This window comes from Triticum aestivum, chromosome 1D, assembly GCF_018294505.1.
Source record: "Triticum aestivum cultivar Chinese Spring chromosome 1D, IWGSC CS RefSeq v2.1, whole genome shotgun sequence".
NCBI lineage: Eukaryota > Viridiplantae > Streptophyta > Magnoliopsida > Poales > Poaceae > Triticum > Triticum aestivum.
Genome location: NC_057796.1, coordinates 147,144,342 through 147,171,392, shown reverse-complemented (window position 1 = coordinate 147,171,392; position 27,051 = coordinate 147,144,342). Strand labels below are relative to the sequence as shown.

General features: G+C 41.8%; 1 protein-coding gene across 2 annotated transcripts in view; it reads left to right on the top strand.

Annotated features, from left to right (window-relative positions):
• Positions 1-3,599, top strand: part of LOC123180806 (NAD(P)H-quinone oxidoreductase subunit 2 A, chloroplastic) — a 7,881-nt gene extending 4,282 nt beyond the window's left edge. For both annotated transcript variants that reach the window (XM_044592949.1, XM_044592950.1), the window contains one exon: positions 1-3,599. This exon is cut by the window's left edge. The gene's annotated coding sequence lies outside the window, so the exon portion shown is untranslated.
• The last annotated feature ends 23,452 nt before the right edge of the window (positions 3,600-27,051 follow it).

The following is a 27,051-nucleotide window of genomic DNA, read 5'->3' as shown; positions in this document are numbered from 1 at the left end:
AATCTCTTCATGCTCGTTCCAAGTTCGAAGTACCTTTTGGCCAAAGAAAAACCCGCTTCCTGACACGATTGCCTCTTTATCTTTATATAGATAGATTCTATGGGGTTATTACTTAGTAAGTCTATTTTGTACAAGAGCCCCTCCTATCTGATAGAAAAGGGTCCCATGATCCCGAGCCGATCTTACCTTGGCTCGCAAACCCCAAGTTTGTCTATGAAGAGCTAATCTAATTGTATTTTTTTCTAGAATGGATTTCTTATGTGGAATACTAATGGATAGGGCTTCGTTGCTAAGTGCTACAAGATCTAGTGCACTGGAACTCGTGGTTATGGACCCGAATCCTTTAGTATGGAACATTGTCTTTTCCAAGTAAAAACCCCTAGTATATGAAAGAATGAAAAGGTGCTTTCGTTCTTGTGGAATAAGAAGCCCTCGTACCTTAATGAAAGGAAAATCGTAATTTTTCGTTAGGTATTTGACCAAATAGGATCGTCCAGTTCCTACAGAACCTATCACTAAAATACCCGATAGGGCTAAGCGGAACGAAAAGGGTTTTCCATGAGATGGTAAATGAAAACGATTAGTCCCACACGAGGTTTGGGAATAAGTGATTGTCTGATAATGAGCAAGGAATATACGTCTTTCTGCTAAAGAGGATCTATTAAACTCATAATTCATTAGATCCTTGTTATCAATGCCAACTAGGTATCATAAGTAAATGGATCCCGGTTGTTCAATCCTTTGATAACCAAGGTCATTCTTTGCTAAAGAGAAATGATCACTATGAGTCAGACTCAATAGAATTGGATCCATTCCAAATAGCGAGAATTAGGATTCTTGATCCCTCTCAATCTCTCTTTCAATTCGAGGATCCAGAGAGGTGTTTTCATAGTCATCTCCGAATATTTGCCATCTCGGAATATTTTCGATTTCATTTTTCTATGATATGTCTTTCTATATGAAAATTGGTTATTTACGATGTACGATGATCCCTGTTAAGCATCCATGGCTGAATGGTTAAAGCGCCCAACTCATAATTGGTAAATTTGCGGGTTCAATTCCTGCTGGATGCACACGAACGGGAACATTCCATAAGTCTATTGGAACTGGCTCTCTATCCATGGAATCTCATCCATCATCCATACATAACGAATTGGTATGGTATATTCATACCATAACATAAGAACAATAAGAACTCGAATTCTTATCGATACTGGAACTCAGAGCATAGGAGGGAAAGTCGATTTATGGATGGAATCAAATACGCAGTATTTACAGAAAAAAGTCTTCGTTTATTGGGAAAGAATCAATATACTTTTAATGTCGAATCGGGATTCACTAAGACAGAAATAAAGCATTGGGTCGAACTCTTCTTTGGTGTTAAGGTGGTAGCTGTGAATAGCCATCGACTACCTGGAAAAGGTAGAAGAATAGGACCTATTCTGGGCCATACAATGCATTACAGACGTATGATCATTACCCTTCAACCGGGTTATTCTATTCCACTTCTAGATAGAGAAAAAAACTAAAGGAGAATACTTAATAATACGGCGAAACATTTATACAAAACACCTATCCCGAGCACACGCAAGGGAACCGTAGACAGGCAAGTGAAATCCAATCCACGAAATAATTTGATCCATGGACGGCACCGTTGTGGTAAAGGTCGTAATTCCAGAGGAATCATTACCGCAAGGCATAGAGGGGGAGGTCATAAGCGCCTATACCGTAAAATAGATTTTCGACGGAATCAAAAAGACATATCTGGTAGAATCGTAACCATAGAATACGACCCTAATCGAAATGCATACATTTGTCTCATACACTATGGGGATGGTGAGAAGAGATATATTTTACATCCCAGAGGGGCTATAATTGGAGATACTATTGTTTCTGGTACAAAAGTTCCTATATCAATGGGAAATGCCCTACCTTTGAGTGCGGTTTGAACTATTGATTTACGTAATTGGAAGTAACCAATTAGGTTTACGACGAAACCTAGAAATCGATCACTGATCCAATTTGACTACCTCTACGGGATAGACCTCAACAGAAAACTGTTGAGTAACGGCAGCAAGTGATTGAGTTCAGTAGTTCCTCATAGAAAATTATTGGCTCTAGAGATATGGTAATATGGAGAAGACAAAATTGTTTGAAGCACGCACAGAACCGGAAGCGCCCCTTGTTTCAAAGAGAGGAGGACGGGTTATTCACATTTAATTTGATGGTCAGAGGCAAATTGAAAGCTAAGCAGTGGTAATTAAGACCCCCGGGGGAAAATAGGGATGTCTCCTACGTTACCCATAATATGTGGAAGTATCGACGTAATTTCATAGAGTCATTCGATCTGAATGCTACATGAAGAACATAAGCCAGATGACGGAACGCAGAGACCTAGGATGTAGAAGATCATAACATGAGCGATTCGGCAGATTTGGATTCCTTTCCTATATATCCACTCATGTGGTACTTCATCATATGATTCATATAAGATCCATCTGTCTAGAGATCGTCATATACATCTAGAAAGCCGTATGCTTTGGAAGAAGCTTGTACAGTTTGGGAAGGGGTTTTTTGAGAGAAAAGAAGAATCTACTTCAACCGATATGCCCTTAGGCACGGCCATGCATAACATAGAAATCACACGTGGAAGGGGTGGGCAATTAGCTAGAGCAGCAGGTGCTGTAGCGAAACTCATTGCAAAAGAGGGTAAATCGGCCACTTTAAGATTACCATCTGGGGAGGTCCGTTTAGTATCCCAAAACTGCTTAGCAACAGTCGGACAAGTGGGTAATGTTGGGGTGAACCAAAAAAGTTTGGGTAGAGCCGGATCTAAGTGTTGGCTAGGTAAACGCCCCGTAGTAAGAGGGGTAGTTATGAACCCTGTGGACCACCCCCATGGGGGCGGTGAAGGGAAAGCTCCCATTGGTAGAAAAAAACCCACAACCCCTTGGGGTTATCCTGCGCTTGGAAGAAGAACTAGGAAAAGGAAAAAATATAGCGATAGTTTTATTCTTCGTCGCCGTAAGTAAATACGTAACTAGGAATATGGAAAATTGCATTTTTGGAATTTGCAATAATGCGATGGGCGAACGACGGGAATTGAACCCGCGCATGGTGGATTCACAATCCACTGCCTTGATCCACTTGGCTACATCCGCCCCTTATCCAGCTAAAGGATTTTTTTCTTTTTTCCATTGATCATTATTCTATTTATTCTGACCTCCGTACTTCGATCGAGATATTGGACATAGAATGCCACTCTTTAAAAAGGAAAAAAGGAGTAATCAGCTGTGACACGAAAAAAAACGAATCCTTTTGTAGCTCATCATTTATTGGCAAAGATAGAAAAGGTCAATATGAAGGAGGAGAAAGAAACAATAGTAACGTGGTCCCGGGCATCTAGCATTCTACCCACAATGGTTGGCCATACAATCGCGATTCATAATGGAAAGGAACATATACCTATTTACATAACAAATCCTATGGTAGGTCGCAAATTGGGGGAATTCGTGCCTACTCGGCATTTCACGAGTTATGAAAATGCAAGAAAGGATACTAAATCTCGTCGTTAACTGAATTCTGAATAGAAAGATTAAGAAGAAAAAAAAGATTCAAAATAAAGTAAAGGTAGGCGGGGAATAACCTTATTTATGACAAGTTTCAAACTAGTAAAGTATATCCCTAGGATAAAGAAGAAGAAAAGTGGGCTAAGGAAACTCGCAAGGAAAGTTCCAACCGATCGTCTACTTAAGTTCGAGAGAGTTTTCAAAGCACAAAAACGTATCCCTATGTCTGTTTTCAAAGCACAAAGAGTTCTTGACGAGATTCGCTGGCGTTACTACGAGGAAACTGTTATGATACTGAACCTCATGCCCTATCGAGCATCTTATCCCATCTTAAAGTTGGTTTATTCGGCAGCCGCAAATGCTACTCATTATAGGGATTTCGACAAAGCGAATTTATTTATTACTAAAGCCGAAGTCAGTAGGAGTACTATTATGAAGAAATTCAGACCTCGAGCTCGAGGACGTAGTTTCCCCATAAAAAAAAGCATGTGTCATATAACAATTGTACTAAATATAGTAAAGAAATCTTAAGATTTCGATTCCCAGTAAAAAAAAATATAGAATAGAAAAATATGGGACAAAAAATAAATCCACTCGGTTTCAGACTTGGTACAACCCAAAAACACCATTCCTTTTGGTTCGCACAACCAAAAAATTATTCGGAAGGTCTACAGGAAGATAAAAAAATAAGGGATTGTATCAAGAACTATATACAAAAGAATAGGAAAAAGGGCTCGAATAGAAAAATAGAATCAGACTCAAGTTCCGAAGTAATTACACATAATAGAAAAATGGACTCAGGTTCAAGTTCCGAAGTAATTACACATATAGAAATCCAAAAAGAAATCGATACGATCCACGTCATAATCCATATTGGATTCCCAAATTTATTAAAGAAAAAAGGAGCAATCGAAGAATTAGAGAAAGATCTACAAAAGGAAATTAACTCTGTAAACCAGAGATTTAATATTTCTATCGAAAAAGTTAAAGAACCTTATAGACAGCCTAACATTCTTGCAGAATATATAGCTTTCCAATTAAAAAATAGAGTTTCATTCCGAAAGGCAATGAAAAAAGCCATTGAATTAACTAAAAAAGCAGATATAAGGGGAGTAAAAGTAAAAATTGCGGGTCGTCTCGGAGGAAAAGAAATTGCACGCGCCGAATCCATTAAAAAGGGTAGACTTCCCCTCCAAACAATTCGCGCTAAAATTGATTATTGCTGCTATCCAATTCGGACTATCTATGGAGTATTAGGTGTAAAAATTTGGATATTCGTAGACGAAGAATAAGTAATCTTGTCTTCGGATTCTGTCCATTGATAGAATCAAAAATGACAAGAGACTTTTTTCCTGAAATCCCTGCAAAAGAAGAAATTATACCTCTTTCTATAAGATTTAATGAAAATTGATAAATCATTTAATATAATTGCTATGCTTAGTGTGTGACTCGTTATTTTTTTCTTTTTTTTAAGAAAAAAACTTAGTAATTATAGAAAATTAACTAATAACCAACCTATTGCTTCGTATTGTCGAGATCCTAACTAAGAAACAGTCACTATATGAATAAATACCTCTATCATAAATGAGTAGATGTGTCATATAGTTGTAGCAACTGCAATTTTTTCTCTAAAAAAGAAAAGGGATTCTAGGTTGTGAAGCAAAACTAAAGGGATGTGGATAAAGGGAGGGATGATAGAAAGAAGGAAGAGGAAATAAATAAGATATAGGATTCCACTATGTATGGTCTATGAATTACATCATAAAAGGCAATGTGATAAAGCATCAATATAATAAAAATAATAGAGAATTAAAAATTTTAACTTGAAACAAGAACTACAAATTTAAAGCAATAATAAAGAGCCGCCCGGGTTAATAAAACTGAGAAAATTAACTCGGAAAGAAATTTTTTGGAAGCTCCGTTGCGGGATTCAGACCTAACCATTCAAGGAGAAGCAGTGGGAACGACAGAACCTATGATTCCATAGGATTTTATTGAAAAGAATCCTAACACTTCATTGGGTGGGATGGCGGAACAAACCAAAAAAATTGTCTTATTTGGTAAGTTTATAAATTAACAAATAAGACAGGAAAGAGTAAATATTCGCCCGCGAAATTCTTATTGAATTAGAATACTTTACCGCGATTCAATAAGAGTCAAAATAAGGATTTTTTTAAGAAGGATTACATTATCTATAAATATAGAATTTAGATAAATATACACACACATCTGGATATATTCTAGATCTTCTTTTTTGACTATATATTATATTTTTCTGTTTTAACAAATTCAATATAAAAAAAACCGAACTTTTTCTATTATCTATTAATGTGTATCTATCCGTACCGTAATATTTTGGAATATTATGAATTAGATAAATTTACATGCTTTCTCATTCCATTCGCGAGGAGCTGGATGAGAAGAAACTCTCATGTCCAGTTTTGCAGTAGAGATGGAACTAAGAAAGAGAACCATCGACTATAACCCCAAAAGAACCAGATTTCGCAAACAACATAGAGGAAGAATGAAAGGAAAATCCTGCCGAGGCAATCGTATTTGTTTTGGTAGATATGCTCTTCAAGCACTTGAACCCGCTTGGATCACGGCGAGACAGATAGAAGCAGGACGAAGAGCAATAACACGATATGCACGTCGTGGTGGAAAAATATGGGTACGTATATTTCCCGACAAACCGGTTACACTAAGACCCACAGAAACACGTATGGGCTCGGGAAAGGGGTCCCCCGAATATTGGGTATCCGTTGTTAAACCTGGTCGTATACTTTATGAAATGGGGGGAGTATCTGAAACTGTAGCTAGAGCAGCTATCTCCATAGCTGCCAGTAAAATGCCCATACGAAGTCAATTTATTCGATTAGAGATATAGAACCCTAAAAGGGGTATGGAAGATAAAAAAAAAATGCCCGGTTTTTCTTTCTGGAAAGACAATATTTCTTTCATCCTTTTGCATTGAAATAACAAATTGAAATCAAAATAATATGATTCAACCTCAGACCCTTTTAAATGTAGCAGATAATAGTGGAGCTCGAAAATTGATGTGTATTCGAGTCATAGGAGCTGCTGGTAATCAGCGATATGCTCGTATTGGTGATGTTATTGTTGCTGTAATCAAAGACGCATTGCCCCAAATGCCTCTAGAAAGATCCGAAGTAATTCGAGCTGTAATTGTACGTACATGTAAAGAGTTCAAATGCGAAGACGGTATAATAATCCGCTATGATGACAATGCTGCGGTTATAATTGATCAAAAAGGCAATCCAAAAGGAACTCGAGTTTTTGGCGCGATTGCCGAGGAATTGAGAGGATTGAATTTTACCAAAATAGTTTCATTAGCTCCTGAAGTATTATAAATACTAGTAGGCGAAATTGAGATCAAAGAATTAATTTAGTAGATTGTGTTTTACGTATATGTTTTAAAATCCAAAATGAAAAAAAAAAAAGAAAACATGTTGATTATAGAAAAATTAGGAGGAACCTAGAATTAGAGTCTTATGGGCAAGGACACTATTGCTGATTTACTAACCTCTATAAGAAATGCGGACATGAATAAAAAAGGAACAGTTCGAGTAGTATCTACAAATATTACCGAAAACATTGTGAAAATACTTCTACGAGAGGGTTTTATTGAAAGTGTTCGGAAACATCAGGAACGTAACAGATATTTCTTGGTTTCAACTTTGCGACATCAAAAGAGAAAGACTAGAAAAGGAATATATAGAACAAGAACCTTTTTAAAGCGTATCAGCCGACCCGGCTTACGAATTTATACCAACTATCAAGGAATTCCTAAAGTTTTGGGTGGAATGGGAATTGCTATTCTTTCTACTTCTCGAGGAATAATGACAGATCGAGAAGCTCGACTAAACAGAATTGGGGGAGAAGTCTTATGTTATATATGGTAATCGCCCCGCCTATAGTGCTCGAATTCTATCTCGCCCTTCCTATTTTTAAAATAAAAATAGAAAAATAGGAGAAAAAAAATATGACAGAAAAAAAAAATAGGAGAGAAAAAAAAAACCCGAGAGAAGCAAAAGTAACTTTCGAAGGTTTAGTTACGGAAGCCCTACCCAATGGAATGTTCCGCGTTCGGCTAGAGAATGACACCATCATCCTAGGCTATATTTCAGGAAAGATACGGTCTAGTTCTATACGAATACTGATGGGGGATAGGGTCAAAATTGAAGTAAGTCGTTATGATTCAAGCAAGGGACGTATAATTTATAGACTTCCCCATAAGGATTCGAAGCGTATCGAAGACTCGAAGGATAGCGAAGATTTGAAGGATAGCGAAGATTTGAAGGATACCAAAGATTCAAAGGATTAGGTTTTTCTTTTTTTTTTCTAGGGTAATAAATTCTAAGTTCTAAAATTCAAGCGAAGAGACTTATTTTTTCCAAAAGATTAGATTCATAGTTTAAAAAAAGATACGGAAATATGAAAATAAGAGCTTCCGTTCGTAAAATTTGTACAAAATGTCGACTGATTCGTAGGCGTGGACGAATTAGAGTCATTTGCTCTAATCCGAAGCATAAACAAAGACAGGGGTAATCTTTCGAAAAAGAACTTTACTTTCTAAAAAGTAAAAAAAAGTACCCGCGGAAATGTTCCAATTCCAAATAAAATAATTTCATTTAAAATAATTAAAGTAAAGGGTTTATTTTACCCTGAAACGGATATCTTTGTATCTTTTTTTCTTTTTTTTATTTCTAACTCATATTTATGAGATAATAAAATATGGCAAAAGCTATACCAAAAATTGGTTCACGTAAGAAAGTGCGTATTGGTTTACGTAGGAATGCACGTTTTAGTTTACGGAAGAGTGCACGTAGAATAACAAAAGGGGTTATTCATGTTCAAGCTAGTTTCAACAATACCATTATAACTGTTACAGACCCACAAGGTCGGGTGGTTTTTTGGTCCTCGGCCGGTACTTGTGGATTCAAAAGCTCAAGAAAAGCATCACCCTATGCTGGTCAAAGAACAGCAGTAGATGCTATTCGTACAGTAGGTTTGCAACGAGCAGAAGTTATGGTAAAGGGCGCTGGTAGTGGAAGAGATGCCGCATTACGAGCCATTGCTAAAAGTGGTGTGCGATTAAGTTGTATACGCGATGTAACACCTATGCCGCATAATGGATGTCGACCGCCTAAAAAAAGACGTCTGTAAAAGAATTAACCCGCTTTCAACTTTCATTTCAAGAGAAATAAACGATTCAATGATAAAATAATAATACTAGTCTATTATGGTTCGAGAGGAGGTAGCAGGATCCACTCAAACACTACAGTGGAAGTGTGTTGAATCAAGAGTAGATAGTAAGCGCCTTTATTATGGTCGTTTCATTCTGTCCCCGCTTAGAAAAGGTCAAGCGGACACCGTCGGTATTGCCTTGCGAAGAGCTTTACTTGGAGAAATAGAAGGAACATGTATCACACGTGCAAAATTTGGGAGCGTGCCGCACGAATATTCTACAATAGCAGGTATTGAAGAATCCGTACAAGAAATTTTACTAAATTTGAAAGAAATTGTATTGAGAAGTAATCTCTATGGAGTTAGAGACGCATCCATTTGCGTCAAAGGTCCTAGATACATAACTGCTCAAGATATCATCTTACCGCCTTCCGTAGAAATCGTTGATACGGCACAACCTATAGCTAACTTGACAGAGCCCATTGATTTCTGTATTGATTTACAGATCAAGAGAGATCGTGGATATCAGACAGAACTCAGAAAGAACTATCAAGATGGAAGTTATCCTATAGATGCTGTATCCATGCCTGTTCGAAATGTGAATTATAGTATTTTTTCTTGTGGGAATGGAAATGAAAAACACGAGATACTTTTTCTAGAAATATGGACTAATGGAAGTCTAACCCCTAAGGAAGCACTTTATGAGGCTTCTCGTAATTTGATTGATTTATTTCTTCCTTTTCTACACGCGGAGGAAGAGGGCGCTAGTTTCGAAGAAAATAAAAACAGGTTTACTCCACCCCTTTTTACTTTTCAAAAAAGATTAACTAATCTAAAGAAAAACAAAAAAGGAATTCCATTGAATTCTATTTTTATTGATCAATTAGAATTGACTTCTAGAACGTATAATTGTCTAAAAAGGGCCAATATACATACACTATTGGACCTTTTGAGTAAGACTGAAGAAGATCTTCTGAGAATTGACAGTTTTCGTATGGAAGATAGAAAACATATATGGGACCTCAATCCATTGAACTATTCCGCAATATTCTTCTGATGTGCGCATTCTTATATTCGTTGTGATTACGTACAATATCTGTAAAGCATGAAAACACAAATAGTAGTGAGATTATCTTTGTAATGCAGAGGATATTGTAATATAATAGAGGCTCCCTGTAAACCCTTGTGTGCTATCACTGGATTCTGATGAGAGAGCCCATGTGTGCTGTAATATGGTGAGTAGATTAATATAATCTGGCGCAACTATACAAAAAACAGGCTCCCTGTTGGGGGCCCCAGATGTAAGGATAGTTGGCAGATGATAGGTTCATATTATACCGTATAGAAAGTTTATTGCCAAACCATGATAACGAGAGCGCAGAGCCAGTAGGCAGATCATAGTGTAGATAATAGGGGTACACCATAACCACCGTAAATAAATCAGGAAAGCGGAACTGGCTGGATGTCACGCCCAATATGCGACCCTATCCGAGAGGAACTCGAAGGTCCCACCAAGGATAGACCTGCATATTGAAACGCTTTTGCAAGGTGGATATCATTACATCAACATTACATAATAGATGGGGAAACATACAAAAGGCACAAACGCCCCAAGAATACAGCAATACAGCATACATAAGATCAACATCCGGCTACGGATGAAACACAAACAGAAACTCAAGTGACATCCACCCTGCTAGCCCAGGCTGCCGACCTGGAACCTATCCCCTGATCGAAGAAGAAGCAGAAAAAGAACTTCAAAACAAGTAACATCGCTCTCGCGTCATGATCATCGCAAAACCTGTACCTGCAACTGGTGTTGCAGTAATCTGTGAGCCACGAGGACTCAGCAATCCCATTACCATGGGTATCAAGACTAGCAAAGCTTAAAGGGGCAGGAAAGGGGTAAAGTGGTGAGGTTGCAGCAGCGGCTAAGCAAAGTATGGTGGCTAACTTACGCAAATAAGAGCGGGAAGAGGAACTTAACAAGCGGTCGTCAACTAGTAATGATCAAGAAGTGATCCTGAACTCCTACTTACGTCAAACATAACCCAAAAACCGTGTTCACTTCCCGGACTCCGCCGAAAAGAGACCATCACGGTTACACACGCGGTTGATGCGTTTTAATTAAGTCAAGTGTCAAGTTCTCTACAACCGGACATTAAAAAATTCCCATCTACCACATAACCGCGGGCATGGCTCTCGAAAGTTTATACCCTGCAGGGGTGTCCCAACTTAGCCCATTATAAGCTCTCACGGTCAACGAAGGATATTACTTCTCCCGGGAAGACCTGATCAGTCTCGGAATCCCGGTTTACAAGACATTTCGACAATGGTAAAACAAGACCAGCAAAGCCGCCCGAATGTGCCGACAAATCCCGATAGGAGCTGCACATATCTCGTTCTCAGGGCACAACGGATGAGCAATCCGTACAACTAAAACCAGGCCTCAAGTTTCCCCGAGGTGGCGCTGCAAAGGGCTCTAGTTTGGACCAACACTCAGAGGAGCACTGGCCCGGGGGGGTAAAATAAAGATGACCCTCGGGAGCGCAACTCCCAAGGGAAAAAGGCTTTGGTAGGCAAATGGTAAAACCAAGGTTGGGCCTAGCTGGAGGAGTTTTATTCAAAGTGAACTGTCGAGGGGTTCCCATAACACCCAACCGCGTAAGGAACGCAAAATCAAGGAACATAACACCGGCATGACGAAAACTAGGGCGGCAAGAGTGGAACAAAACACCAGGCATAAGGCCGAGCCTTCCATCCTTTACCAAGTATATAGATGCATTAATTAAATAAGAGATATTGTGATATCCCAACATAAACATAATCCAACATGGAGCAAACTTCATCTTCACCTACAACTAACAACGTATAAGAGGGGCTGAGCAAAAAGCGGTAACATAGCTAAACAATGGTTTGCTAGGAAGGGTGACAAAGGTTAGAGGTAGTTTCATGGCAATTTGGGAGGCTTGAAGAGCAAGTGATAGGTAGCGCAGCATAGCGATAGAACGAAGCAACTAGCATAGCAATGATAGTAATGAGATCCAAGGTGACAGTCATCTTGCCTGAAATCCCGCTAGGAAGAATAACGAATCCATGAAGAAGATGAAGGAACAAAAACGAACCAAGCGTAGACGAACGAATCCTCACGATCGCAACGAAACGGGAACTATCGAGAAGAAGCACACAACATGGTAAACACACCACACATAAACAAGGCATGATGCTCAATCAAGTATGATGCATGACAAGGCTATATGATGCTACTCATGGCAAGAGATGATGCATACAAGAACAACACATCAAAGCAAGTTTAAATGAGGCCGGAAACAAGATATAACAAATCCGGTAAGTCCTCATATGCAAGTTTCGAAATTGGTCCAGATCTGAATAAACCTTATGTTCAAGTTATTAAACAGCAAGTTAATATGCACCAAGATGATCTACACGAAGTTCTAGTCAAGTTACATATAAAGTTCATTATATTCGGAGCTACGGCCTAGAAGATATGAGCAAAACAAGTTAAACATGGCATTGATGCAAAATGCATTCAAACATCAAGCAAACACACTCAAAACAAGGATGCAACAAGGTAACATGAAACTACATGCAAAACTAAGCAAGTTTCATATAGAGCATGCTCAAAACGGAGCAACGGTGCAACACATACACTCCAAACAAGATATAACAACAATCTGTCCAAAAAGCAACTAGGCATCTTGCAAGCATCAAAACAATATGCTACAGCACCCCAGCATGAACACAAAAGGCATGGATGTGATGTACAGGTAAAGCGTTACAAAACATGAACACTGAGCTATCTCTAGAAACCAGTACAACATGCTCAAAAGGACATGACAATATTGCAAATAATAACAGTTTCACAGACTTGGCAGAAATCACTGGGCATGGCAGAAATAACATGAGGTTGCAATGTTTAGATCTATCAAAAAACAAGTTACAGCAAGCTATCATGGCAAAATAGAGCATGGCATGCTAGTACTAAAGACAATAACAAAACTCCCTTACTGAACTAATTCCAAAGATTAACAGAAAACATGGTAGCATCCATGCAAACCTGGCAAGTAATATGACAGATTCAGACTTGGTGAAAATAACAGTTCATGGCAGAAATAACGATAAGTAGGCATGTTGGTGAGCTTGTACCACTCACCACAGAGCATTACATGGAATGACAAGGTGACCAACAGTAAGAAGGCACATTTATGGAGCTAAACATGGCAATAGCATAGTCATAGGTTGCATGGAGCACTAGCAAAACACATGGCAATACTGGACTTAATGTTAACAGGCTGACAGCAACATTATTTAGCAATTTGAGAGGAAGATTACAACAAGCTACAACAGGCTATAATTTCAACCAAGGGAATTGATGTATAGAGCATAACATGTATAACAAAACATCCTTTGTGAACATCTCCAGATTATGCATAGAATGACTTGTAGAAGCAGGTTATCATGGCATCACAATGTTACAGCTACAGACTGCAGAAATGACGTCACAGAAATCAGCAACATCATGGACGCTACTTTGCATGCTTGTTCCAGTCACCACATATATCAAACAAATACAAGACAAGCACCTATGTAAAGATGGAATGATGTAGTTCAAAACACATGTAGAGCTCATGCTCATAGGATGCACACACAAAATGCAATGAAAAAGACAAATCACCAAGTCGTGATAACAGACAGCAGTTAACATCATATAGCACTCTTGCAACGATGCTAAGGGCATCAAGATGGACTCAAACAAGCATGGCACAATGGAACAAAATGAAGAGCATCTCACAATGAACATTTTGACATATAATGCATGCAAAACGGAGTTACAGACATGGAGATATGGCATGGCAAAGTGGGCACCAGAATATTCAAATTTCAGGACTCGGCAGAAATTATACCGTGTTTGGATGGGGGACCGGAGGATCTGGTCCAGGCGGAAACTCCGGCGATGGCCGTCATGCTCCGGCGAGCGCGCGGAAGCCGAAGGCGACCTCGAGGACGGGCGGAGAGGAGCGCCGGTGACCGGGGCGAGGCAGATCCGGGCCTGGGGACCCCGGATCCGGCACCGGAGATGGCCGGCGGCGAGCTAGCGGCGGAGGCCGGCGGATCCGGCGACAGGGTCGGCGTGCGGCGGGGGGGGATCCGGCGAAGTGGCGGAGGCGCGCAGGGACGGCGCGGAGACGGGACGCCGGCGGTGGGGACGGGACCCGGCTGCGAAGGGCGAGGCGGGAGGAGCTCAGGCTCCGGCGAACTCCTGCCGGAGCGGTGAGAGACGCGCGGGCTCCCGGGCGGCGGCCGGATGGGCTTCGGGGGCCTGCCCCGGGCCTGGCGGGCCGGCGGCGGCGCGTGGTGGCCGGGGCCACGTGGCGCTCTGCGAGTGGCCCGACGGCGACGGGAGACGCGTCCGGTGGAGACCGGACATGTACGGCGGCGGAGTGGGGAAGATTGCTAGGGTTCATCCGGGATTTTCGGGGGAAGTCACATATTTTTAGGTAGAGGGAGCTAGGAGAGTCCAAATGGGGAGCGGTTTTCGCCCACACGATCGTGATCGAACGACTGAGAGCATGGAGGGGGTTTGGATGGGCTCATGGGCTATGGTGAAGGGGTGCCGGACTGCAAAGAGAGGAGGGTTTCGGGCTACGCGGTTAACCGTTGGGGCATCAAACGACCTCCAAATAGAACGAAATTTGACGGGCGATCTACCGGTAATATACCAAGGGCACACGGCAAATCTCAACCCATTCCGAGGACGTTTTTCTCCCGCTCACGAAACAAGGTCTGGGAGGGGCGACAGGTACGTGCGAGTTTTGATCACGAAACAGACAACGGGGAAAAAGGCCGGATGCAAGTTTTGAAAGACATGCAGATGAAATGCAGATGATGACATGGCAAAATGCAACACGCAGTTAAATGACATGGCACCGACGGCTGATAAACGGAAGACACGTGGCGCATTGAATCTGGGGCGGTACAACACTCCTCCACTAATAAGAGATCTCGTCCCGAGATCTTAGGAACAAGACGGGAGAGAAAGAGGATGAGGTGAAGCAAGAGTGCAAGAGATAAGATGAACAAGGTTGAGAGCACTCGATAGAAAGAGGAACGGCGAATATGACGAGAATGAAAAGCTCAAGAAACAAGATAGACTCTGAAACCACTCCGGTTAGACAAGGTAGAAAAAGACTAAGCACGAAAGAATTTGGGCAGCACTCCGGCTGAAAATGGAAGGAATGGAGACATGAACTTCACAAGATGGGATGACACTTGACGAGATTTACGAGGAATTTTTCTTCGGTCTTCAAATGATGACGAGAAACACCATCAAAATTGTTAAAGCACTCCGGGGGAACGAAAAGAGAAGAGGTTGAGGCAACAATGAAATGATTTGAAATTGATCTTGGAAAAAGATCTGACTGATGAAATTCATTCTTACGTCAACTTCGAAAAGAATTTGAGAATAAATCCGGAAAAATTAGAAGAGTCAGGTAAAATCCTGGGAAAAGACATGTGGGTTAGGGACCACTGAAAAGAAAACACCGTTGAAAAAGATTGTTGCAAAGATAGATGATACACAGGAACAATTGAAATATTTGAATGAGGTGACAACCTCGAATTAATTCAAACACAGACGAATCTCCTGAGATGTCTTCATCACTCTGGAACGATTAAATGACGAGAGGGGAACGAGCAACAGGAAACATTTGAGCCGAGGAAAGAATATAATCACTACCGAAAATTGGAATTGAATCCACCGGAGAAGAAAAAGAGATGAAGAATGTCCACCGAGACGAGAATTCAACGGTTGAAATAATTTATGAAAGACTGAAGAGGTTCCGCACGAATGAAATTGATGCTCGAAAGAGACTCAGGCTCCGGGAATAAGAGGGTGGGAGGGCGGGAAATAAAGGCAGCTTGGAAGGTAGAACCGCCGAATAACTTGAAGAGAAAAACACCGGTTGAAATATTTGAGGAAAGAATGCAAAGGCTTCGCACTAGTAGGATGGATACTCGATTACGGGCTCCGGCTCCGAGAAGAAAAAGGGTGGGTGGGTGGGAAAAGAAGACAACTGAGGACGGAGAAACAACTTCGTTGAGAGAGAACTGTGGATTGAACTTGCAAAAACAAAGAGGTCGAATCGACTTGACGAGAAAATGCACCGGATGAAAAGATGGGACAACGAACGAAAAAACTAACCGCGTGATCCTAAAGAAAGTTTGAAGGGGAAGAGGAGTAATTCAAAACACCTACGTCAAGATTTCTGACCAGAGCGACGAAGGGGCTGAGGAGTAAAAATAATTCCTACTCTCCGATATAGCTAGACTAAGAAATAGTTTTCTTCTTGACTCAACAATGGCCAAACTATACGATCAATCAAGGGGGCTCCTATGGTCGGTCGAGGCTCTGATACCAACTTGTGACGCCCAATATGCGACCCTATCCAAGAGGAACTCGAAGGTCCCACCAAGGATAGACCCGCATATTGAAACGCTTTTGCAAGGTGGATATCATTACATCAACATTACATAATAGATGGGGAAACATACAAAAGGCACAAACGCCCCAAGAATACAGCAATACATCATACATAAGATCAACATCCGGCTACAGAGGAAACACAAACAGAAACTCAAACGACATTCACCCTGCTATCCCAGGCTGCCGACCTGGAACCTATCCCCTGATCGAAGAAGAAGCATAAGAAGAACTTCAAAACAAGTAACATCGCTCTTGCGTCATGATGATCGCAAAACCTGTACCAGCATCTGGTGTTGTAGTAATCTGTGAGCCACGAGGACTCAGCAATCCCATTACCATGGGTATCAAGACTAGCAAAGCTTAAAGGGGTAGGAAAGGGGTAAAGTGGTGAGGTTGCAGCAGCGGCTAAGCAAAGTATGGTGGCTAACTTACGCAAATAAGAGCGGGAAGAGGAGCTTAACAAGCGATCGTCAACTAGTAATGATCAAGAAGTGATTCTGAACTCCTACTTACGTCAAACATAACCCAAAAACCGTGTTCACTTCCCGGACTCCGCCGAAAAGAGACCATCACGGTTACACACGCGGTTGATGCGTTTTAATTAAGTCAAGTGTCAAGTTCTCTACAACCGGACATTAAAAAATTCCCATCTGCCACATAACCGCGGGCACGGCTCTCGAAAGTTTATACCCTGCAGGGGTGTCCCAACTTAGCCCATTATAAGATCTCATGGTCAACGAAGGATATTCCTTCTCCCGGGAAGACCTGATCAGTCTCAGAATCCTGGTTTACAAGACATTTCGACAATGGTAAAACAAGACCAGCAAAGCCGCCCGAATGTGCCGACAAATCCCGATAGGAGCTGCACATATCTCGTTCTCAAGGCACACTGGATGAGCAATCCGTACAACTAAAACCAGGCCTCAAGTTTCCCCGAGGTGGCGCTGCAAAGGGCTCTAGTTTGGACCAACACTTAGAGGAGCACTGGCCCGGGGGGGTAAAATAAAGATGACCCTCGGGAGCGCGACTCCCAAGGGAAAAAGGCTTAGGTAGGCAAATGGTAAAACCAAGGTTGGGCCTTGCTGGAGGAGTTTTATTCAAAGCGAACTGTCAAGGGGTTCCCATAACACCCAACCGCATAAGGAATGCAAAATCAAGGAACATAACACCGGCATGACGGAACCTAGGGCGGCAAGAGTGGAATAAAACACCAGGCATAAGGCCGAGCCTTCCACCCTTTACCAAGTATATATATGCATTAATTAAATAAGAGATACTGTGATATCCCAACATAAACATAATCCAACATGGAGCAAACTTCATCTTCACCTGCAACTAACAACGCTATAAAAGGGCTGAGAAAAAAGCGGTAACATAGCCAAACAATGGTTTGCTAGGAAGGGTGACAAAGGTTAGAGGTGGTTTCATGGCAATTTGGGAGGCTTGAAGAGCAAGTGATATGTAGCGCATCATAGTGATAGAACGAAGCAACTAGCATAGCAATGATAGTAATGAGATCCAAGGTGACGGTCATCTTGCCTGAAATCCTGTTAGGAAGAATAACGAATCCATGAAGAATATGAAGCCATGAAGACGAACCAAGCGTAGACGAACGAATCCTCACGATCGCAACGAAACGGGAACTATCGAGAAGAAGGACACAACATGGTAAACACACCACACATGAACAAGGCATGATGCTCAATCAAGTATGATGCGTGACAAGGCTATATGATGCTACTCATGGCAAGAGATGATGCATACAAGAACAACACATCAAAGCAAGTTTAAATGAGGCCGGAAACAAGATATAACAAATCCGGTAAGTCCTCATATGCAAGTTTCAAAATTGGTCCAGATCTGAATAAACCTTATGTTCAAGTTATTAAACAGCAAGTTAATATGCACCAAGTTGATCTACACGAAGTTCTAGTCAAGTTACATATAAAGTTCATTATATTCGGAGCTACGGCCTAGAAGATATGAGCAAAACAAGTTAAACATGGCATTGATGCAAAATGCATTCAAACATCAAGCAAACACACTCAAAACAAGGATGCAACAAGGTAACATGAAACTACATGCAAAACTAAGCAAGTTTCATATAGAGCATGCTCAAAACGGAGCAACGGTGCAACACATACACTCCAAACAAGATATAACAACAATCTGTCCAAAAAGCAAGTAGGCATCTTGCAAGCATCAAAACAATATGCTACAACACCCCAGCATGAGCACAAAAGGCATGGATGTGATGTACAGGTAAAGCGTTACAAAACATGAACACTGAGCTATCTCTAGAAACCAGTACAACATGCTCAAAAGGACATGACAATATTGCAAATAATAACAGTTTCACAGACTTAGCAGAAATCACTGGGCATGGCAGAAATAACATGAGGTTGCAATGTTTAGATCTATCAAAAACCAAGTTACAGCAAGCTATCATGGCAAAATAGAGCATGGCATGCTAGTACTAAAGACAATAACAAAACTCCCTTACCGAACTAATTCCAAAGATTAACAGAAAACATGGTAGCATCCATGCAAACATGGCAAGTAATATGACAGATTCAGACGGTGAAAATAACAGTTCATGGCAGAAACAACGATAAGTAGGCATGTTGGTGAGGTTGTATCACTCACCACAAAGCATTACATGGCATAAAAAGGTGACCAACAGTAAGAAGGCACATTTATGGAGCTAAACATGGCAATAGCATAGTCATAGGTTGCATGGAGCACTAGCAAAACACATGGCAATACTGGACTTAATGTTAACATGCTGACAGCAACATTATTTAGCAATTTGAGAGCAAGATTACAACAAGCTACAGCAGGCTATAATTTCAACCAAGGGAATTGATGGATAGAGCATAACATGTATAACAAAACATCCTTAGTGAACATCTCCATATTATGCATAGAATGACTTGTAGAAGCAGGTTATCATGGCATCACAATGTTACAGCTACAGACTGCAGAAATGACGTCACAGAAATCAGCAACATCATGGAGGATACTTTGCATGCTTGTGCCAGTCACCACATATATCAAACAAATACAAGACAAGCACCTATGTAAAGATGGAATGATGTAGTTCAAAACACATGTAGAGCTCATTCTCATAGGATGCACACACAAAATGCAATGAAAAAGACAAATCACCAAGTCCTGATAACAGACAGCAGTTAACATCATATAGCACTCTTGCAACGATGCTAAGGGCATCAAGATGGACTCAAACAAGCATGGCACAATGGAACAAAATGAAGAGCATCTCACAATGAACATTTTGACATATAATGCATGCAAAACAGAGTTACAGACATGGAGATATGGCATGGCAAAGTGGGCACCAGAATATGCAAATTTCAGGACTTGGCAGAAATTATACCATGTTTGGATGGGGTACCGGAGGATCTGGTCCAGGCGGAAACTCCGGCGATGGCCGTCATGCTCCGGCGAGCGCGCGGAAGCCGAAGGCGGCCTCGAGGACGGGCGGAGAGGAGCGCCGGCGACCGGGGCGAGGCGGATCCAGGCCTGGGGACCTCGGATCCGGCACCGGAGATGGCCGGCGGCGAGCTAGCGGCGGAGGCCGGCGGATCCGGGGACAGGGTCGGCGTGCGGCGGCGGGGGGGGGGATCCGGCGAGGTGGCGGAGGCGCGCAGGGACGGCGCGGAGACGGGACGCCGGCGGTGGGGACGAGACCCGGCTGCGAAGGGCGAGGTGGGAGGAGCTCGGGCTCCGGCAAACTCCTGCCGGAGCGGTGGGAGACGCGCGGGCTCTCGGGCGGCGGCGGCCGGATGGGCTTCGGGGGCCTGCCCCGGGCCTGACGGGCCGGCGGCGGCGCACGGTGGCCGGGGCCACGTGGCGCTCTGCGAGTGGCCCGGCAGCGACGGGAGACGCGTCCGGTGGAGACCGGACATGTCCGGCGGCGGAGTGGGGAAGCTTGCTAGGGTTCATCCGGGATTTTCGGGGGAAGTCACATATTTTTAGGTAGAGGGAGCTAGGAGAGTCCAAATGGGGAGCGGTTTTCGCCCACATGATCGTGATCGAACGACTGAGAGCATGGAGGGGGTTTGGATGTGCTCATGGGCTGTGGTGAAGGGGTGCTGGGCTGCAAAGAGAGGAGGGTTTCGGGCTACGCGGTTAACCGTTGGGGCATCAAACGACCTCCAAATTGAACGAAATTTGACGGGCGATCTACCGGTAATATACCAAGGCCACACGGCAAATCTCGACCCATTCCGAGGAAGTTTTTCTCCCACTCACGAAACAAGGTCTGGGAGGGGCGACAGGTGCGTGCGAGTGTGTCGGATCACGAAACGGACAACGGGGGAAAAGGCCGGATGCAAGTTTTGAAAGACATGCAGATGAAATGCAGATGATGACATGGCAAAATGCAACACGCAGTTAAATGACATGGCACCGATGGCGAATAAATGGAAGACACGTGGCGCATTGAATCTGGGGCGGTACAACACTCCTCCACTAACAAGAGATCTCGTCCCGAGATCTTAGGAACAAGACGGGAGAGAAAGAGGATGAGGTGAAGCAAGAGTGCAAGAGATAAGATGAACAAGGTTGAGAGCACTCGATAGAAAGAGGAACGGCGAATATGACGAGAATGAAAAGCTCAAGAAACAAGATAGACTCTGAAACCACTCCGGTTAGACAAGGTAGAAAAAGACTAAGCACGAAAGAATTTGGGCAGCACTCCGGCTGAAAATGGAAGGAATGGAGACATGAACTTCACAAGATGGGATGACACTTGACGAGATTTACGAGGAATTTTTCTTCGGTCTTCAAATGATGACGAGAAACACCATCAAAATTGTTAAAGCACTCCGGGGGAACAAAAAGAGAAGAGGTTGAGGCAACAATGAAAATGATTTGAAAGTGATCTTGGAAAAAGATCTGACTGATGAAATTCATTCTTACGTCAACTTCGAAAAGAATTTGAGAATAAATCCGGGAAAATTAGAAGAGTCAGGTAAAATCCTGGGAAAAGACATGTGGGTTAGGGCCCACTGAAAAGAAAACACCGTTGAAAAAGATTGTTGCAAAGATAGATGATACACAGGAACAATTAAAATATTTGAATGAGGTGACAACCTCGAATTAATTCGAACACAGACGAATCTCCTGAGATGTCTTCATCACTCCGGAACGATTAAATGACGAGAGGGGAATGAGCAACGGGAAACATTTGAGCCGAGGAAAGAATATAATCACTACCGAAAATTGGAATTGAATCCACCGGAGAAGAAAAAGAGATGAAGAATGTCCACCGAGACGAGAATTCACCGGTTGAAATAGTTTACGAAAGACTGAAGAGGTTCCGCACGAATGAAATTGATGCTCGAAAAAGACTCAGGCTCCGGGAATAAGAGGGTGGGAGGGCGGGAAATAAAGGCAACTTGGAAGGTAGAACCGCCGAATAATTTGAAGAGAAAAACACCGGTTGGAATATTTGAGGAAAGAATGCAAAGGCTTCGCACTAGTAGGATGGATACTCGATTACGGGCTCTGGCTCCGAGAAGAAAAAGGGTGGGTGGGTGGGAAAAGAAGACAACTGAGGACAGAGAAACAACTTCGTTGAGAGAGAACTGTGGATTTAACTTGCAAAAACAAAGAGGTCGAATCGACTTGACGAGAAAATGCATCGGATGAAAAGATGGGACAACGAACGAAAAAACTAACCGCGTGATCCTAAGGAAAGTTTGAAGGGGAAGAGGAGTAATTCAAAACACCTACGTCAAGATTTCTGACCAGAGCGACGAAGGGGCTGAGGAGTAAAAAGAATTCCTACTCTCCGATATAGCTAGACTCAGAAATAGTTTTCTTCTTGACTCAACAATGGCCAAACTATACGATCAATCAAGGGGCTCCTATGGTCGGTCGAGGCTCTGATACCAACTTGTGACGCCCAATATGTGACCCTATCCGAGAGGAACTCGAAGGTCCCACCAAGGATAGACCCGCATATTAAAACGCTTTTGCAAGGTGGATATCATTACATCAACATTACATAATAGATGGGGAAACATACAAAAGGCACAAACGCCCCAAGAATACAGCAATACATCATACATAAGATCAACATCCGGCTACAGAGGAAACACAAACAGAAACTCAAACGACATTCACTGATGAGGACATGACTACCTTGGATACGACCAAAAATATTGCATACATGCATATTTGTCAGGTGATTTCTAGTGCAAACTATTCAATAATCTATTTATGTTATCCACAACAAAAATACTTCACACACTTTTGTGTTTTGTCTAATTGCAGGTGTATGGGACATTTGTACAATCCACATATGAAGATAAGGCAAAAGGAGAAGTTTAGGTTCTGTTCAAAAAGTCCTCTCACGTCACTTTTGGGCCAAGAGAAGATAGAGTCCAAGTCTCTCACGTTCTGGATTCAGATTCGGACTGCACAGACATACCTGACTCAAAACGCCAACAACTTTTTCATACGGACTCCGAATTGGGTGATTCTTTTTTTGTTGGAAACTAGATTTCGTGCTCTTTCCAACCCAATTGGATTCACCTTTAAATTCGTCCGGAGCATTGAGTTATGGTCGAAACAATCTGACGTTGCACCAGAATCCGAGTCAAACTACAAGTCCAAAGGTGTTGCATCACCTCCACTTGGGCCCATGAGCCTTGTACGACCTAGGGTTGGTTTTAGGCTGCCTTGGGACGTCCTCCCACCTCCTTGGCCGCCACCCCTTGCTCCTATATAAGTAGATCCATCTAGTAACTTTTTCCTTGGAATTTGTTTAGTTAAAAGTTAGCCATTGCAACTTCGTGTACTTCGTTTGTGTCCAACGACCAGACCAAGACCGCTTACGGATTCCCACCACTATCAATACTTCATATATATTCGCAATATTCAGATTGCATTATCATATTCTTGCTCGTTCTTCGATTGCTTGCAGGAATAGACCTTCGTGGTCAGGCTGATCGTGCTTCCGGCATCGTCAGTAACCTCAGGAGATTGGTTTAGCGATTGATAAGGCGCGACGTCGTGCACGTTTGTAGTCGGATCGTCAAAGTCGTCTCCACCAAATCGATAGTTATCATCTCATCGAAAGATCGGGACACCTTTGCCTCTATCAAGTGGTATCAGTTTTCAGGTTGCTCGGTGAGAATTTCCAGTTTCCCCTAGATTAGATTTATTTTCTTACCTATTGTCCAAGAAAAAGCCACAAAAAGTTAGATCTATTCATCCTTTTGTCCAAGCCAGTCTGAGCCTTTGCAATTTTCTATTCATTGTTTGCATTATTGAATTATCGGTTGCATCGTCGTGTCGAGTTGCTGGTCTTAGGGTCTAGTTCGTTTAGAGTTTCGAGTTCTGTTCACATTAGTCACGTCGCCGCTGCATCGTTATCCCTTCTGCTGTCCACCACACCATCCATCAAATTCCACCATGTGCTACCCATAGTTCATTGTCACAATCATAGTTGAGGTCGTTCACATCTTCGCTTGATCCAATATGCATCTTATCTAGTTTGTCTTGGAAAGAGGGAGAGAAAAAAAAGACAGAGAAAAAAAAGAGAGAAAAAAAGAAAAAGAAGTCAGAAAAAAAGAGAAAGAAAAAAAGTGTGAGGAAAAAAAAGAGAAGAAAAAAAACAAAATTCGGATCTATCTAGACTCAATCTCGTAGTTGAATTCGGATTGGAATCTGTTTTGTGCACTGTTTAGTAAAACAGGCATACCTTCCTCATACGAAGTCCGTTTTGACTCCACGAGTACTCAAATGAAAGCTAGCGACGAGCCGCATCTAAATAGTTGCAGAGACTAGTTCAATATTTGACACCTCAAAATCGTCTTCTAAATAGGTCTTTTTGCCCTCCGAAGTTCGCGGACACAGCTTATTCCAGTTTTTCAAGCCAGTTCCAGAATTCTTTCACTCCTCATATCAACTCGGAATTGAGTGATTCTTTTTGCATTGGAAAGCTTGAGTTAGTAGCATTCTTTGAAAAAAATTATCAGAAAATTGGCACAAACTTTTCAAGAGGAAAGTTGGAGAGAGTTGTTGTATATCCTGCTTGGCAGTTGTTTTTCATCATTATCTTTACTGCCGTTGTGATCTTCACTTATATCTTGCTGTCCAGAGCTACTTAGTATCCTTCATTGATGCTAGTTGTGCTACGCCGTGACCTCATTAGTGTTCTAGGCTCGCGTCTCTAGTCCGGTCTAGCCTAGGACCAGCACAGTACCGTCGTTGAGCGTTTATTCAACATTGCATCTCTGAATTGATTATTGCTAATATTTTGCTACCATATATAGCCAACCCAGCTCCACATATTTCTACACCGTGTATACGTACGTTCCCCTGGCAATCGCTTTACTCAATCTTTGGAGTTATTTGACACCGCTGGTTGCCTGTCACCACCTGCTGCTTGGTAAGAACTTGTAAGATATTGATATTTGCTTTACTGTGAGCGCTTTACCACCACATCCTAGTAGTTCATAGGAACATTATTCTTGAATTTTGTTTCTTGTTTCTACTAATCATGACAGGATCTAGAGTCAATTCATGGGGTTTGTCGATCGTGGGAGATGTGCCATCACCTATGCAAATACCACAACCGTCACGAGAGGTGCACAAACATCCAAATGCACATGATCAGGTTAATGTTTCTATACCACCATTTAATGGCCGTTTTAGACCTGCTTTATATATTGAATGGGAGTTTGACCTAAATAATATATTTGCTTCCAATAATTTTGATGTACGTAAAAAAGTTAAGGTTGCGGTTGGTTCTTTCACTGGTTATGCTGTAGTTTGGTGGAGTGAATATTGTCGGTTACACCCTAATGATATACCTACTACTTGGGATGATTTGAAACTTGCCATGCGACATACATTCGTTCCCGCTTATTATACTCGTGACATGATTACAAAGTTGCAACATTTAAAACAAGGTAGTGACACCGTAACGAAATATTATGATACTTTACAAACTACCTTGCTGCATTCCTCTTTAGAAGAAAGTGAAGAAGATTTTATGGATAGATTTTGGGGAGGATTAAATCGTGACATTCAGGAGATACTAATACATGAAGAGTGTTATCCTATGGACCATTTGTTTCATCTTGCTTGCAAAGCGGAACAGGAAATAAAACGACGTGCTGCGCACAAGGAGAACAAGCGCGAGATGCACATTCCAAGAGTTGATACGGTTGTCCCTTCAACTACTAAGCATACTATGACAACCACATCCGTTGTTGTGAGGACTACATCACCTCCACCATGTGACACATCATCACCGAGAGTGCCTACCTCATCTGAGTTGATCATAAGAGGTAATGACAAAGGTACTAATCTTCCACTTCCACATGAGTATGATGAATGTCTTGTCAATTTAAGTGCACCATGCGGTGAGCTACCCACTACTTTGATCACACCAGCTACCTTAGAGGACTATGTTGATGATTTGACTTTGCCATGTGATCAAACAATTTTGAGTGAGCCCATTGAATTAACTATCGATGCAAAAGAATCAAGTGAATCAGGGAATAAATCAGATTTGGATCAAATATGTTTGAAAATAATTGTGCCAATGTTTAATCATTTTGATATGACCTCTAATCTTGGTGATGGTTCATCAATGTTGGGATGGTTTAATGATGAATATTGTCAATCTTTTCATATGAATAAGAGCTTCACTTATATGTGCAAACTGAGTTGCAATACTTTCATGCCTTCTACTTCTTGTGATAATATTTTGGCTTTATATTTTATTAACTATGAAAGTTACTCATGTATACATGTGTCATATGTGCAAAATCCACGGGAAGTAAAAATGGATGACATATACATATACAACATGTACACCTTGTCTCTTTTGTTAGCCACATTTCAGATTAAGCAACGCCGAGGACGGCTTTGTTTTCAAGAAGGGGAGGATGATGAGGACATGACTACCTTGGATACGACCAAAAATATTGCATACATGCATATTTGTCAGGTGATTTCTAGTGCAAACTATTCAATAATCTATTTATGTTATCCAGAACAAAAATACTTCACACACTTTTGTGTTTTGTCTAATTGCAGGTGTATGGGACATTTGTACAATCCACATATGAAGATAAGGCAAAAGGAGAAGTTTAGGTTCTGTTCAAAAAGTCCTCTCACGTCACTTTTGGGCCAAGAGAAGATAGAGTCCAAGTCTCTCACGTTCTGGATTCAGATTCGGACTGCACAGACATACCTGACTCAAAACGCCAACAACTTTTTCATACGGACTCCGAATTGGGTGATTCTTTTTTTGTTGGAAACTAGATTTCGTGCTCTTTCCAACCCAATTGGATTCACCTTTAAATTCGTCCGGAGCATTGAGTTATGGTCGAAACAATCTGACGTTGCACCAGAATCCGAGTCAAACTACAAGTCCAAAGGTGTTGCATCACCTCCACTTGGGCCCATGAGCCTTGTACGACCTAGGGTTGGTTTTAGGCTGCCTTGGGACGTCCTCCCACCTCCTTGGCCGCCACCCCTTGCTCCTATATAAGTAGATCCATCTAGTAACTTTTTCCTTGGAATTTGTTTAGTTAAAAGTTAGCCATTGCAACTTCGTGTACTTCGTTTGTGTCCAACGACCAGACCAAGACCGCTTACGGATTCCCACCACTATCAATACTTCATATATATTCGCAATATTCAGATTGCATTATCATATTCTTGCTCGTTCTTCGATTGCTTGCAGGAATAGACCTTCGTGGTCAGGCTGATCGTGCTTCC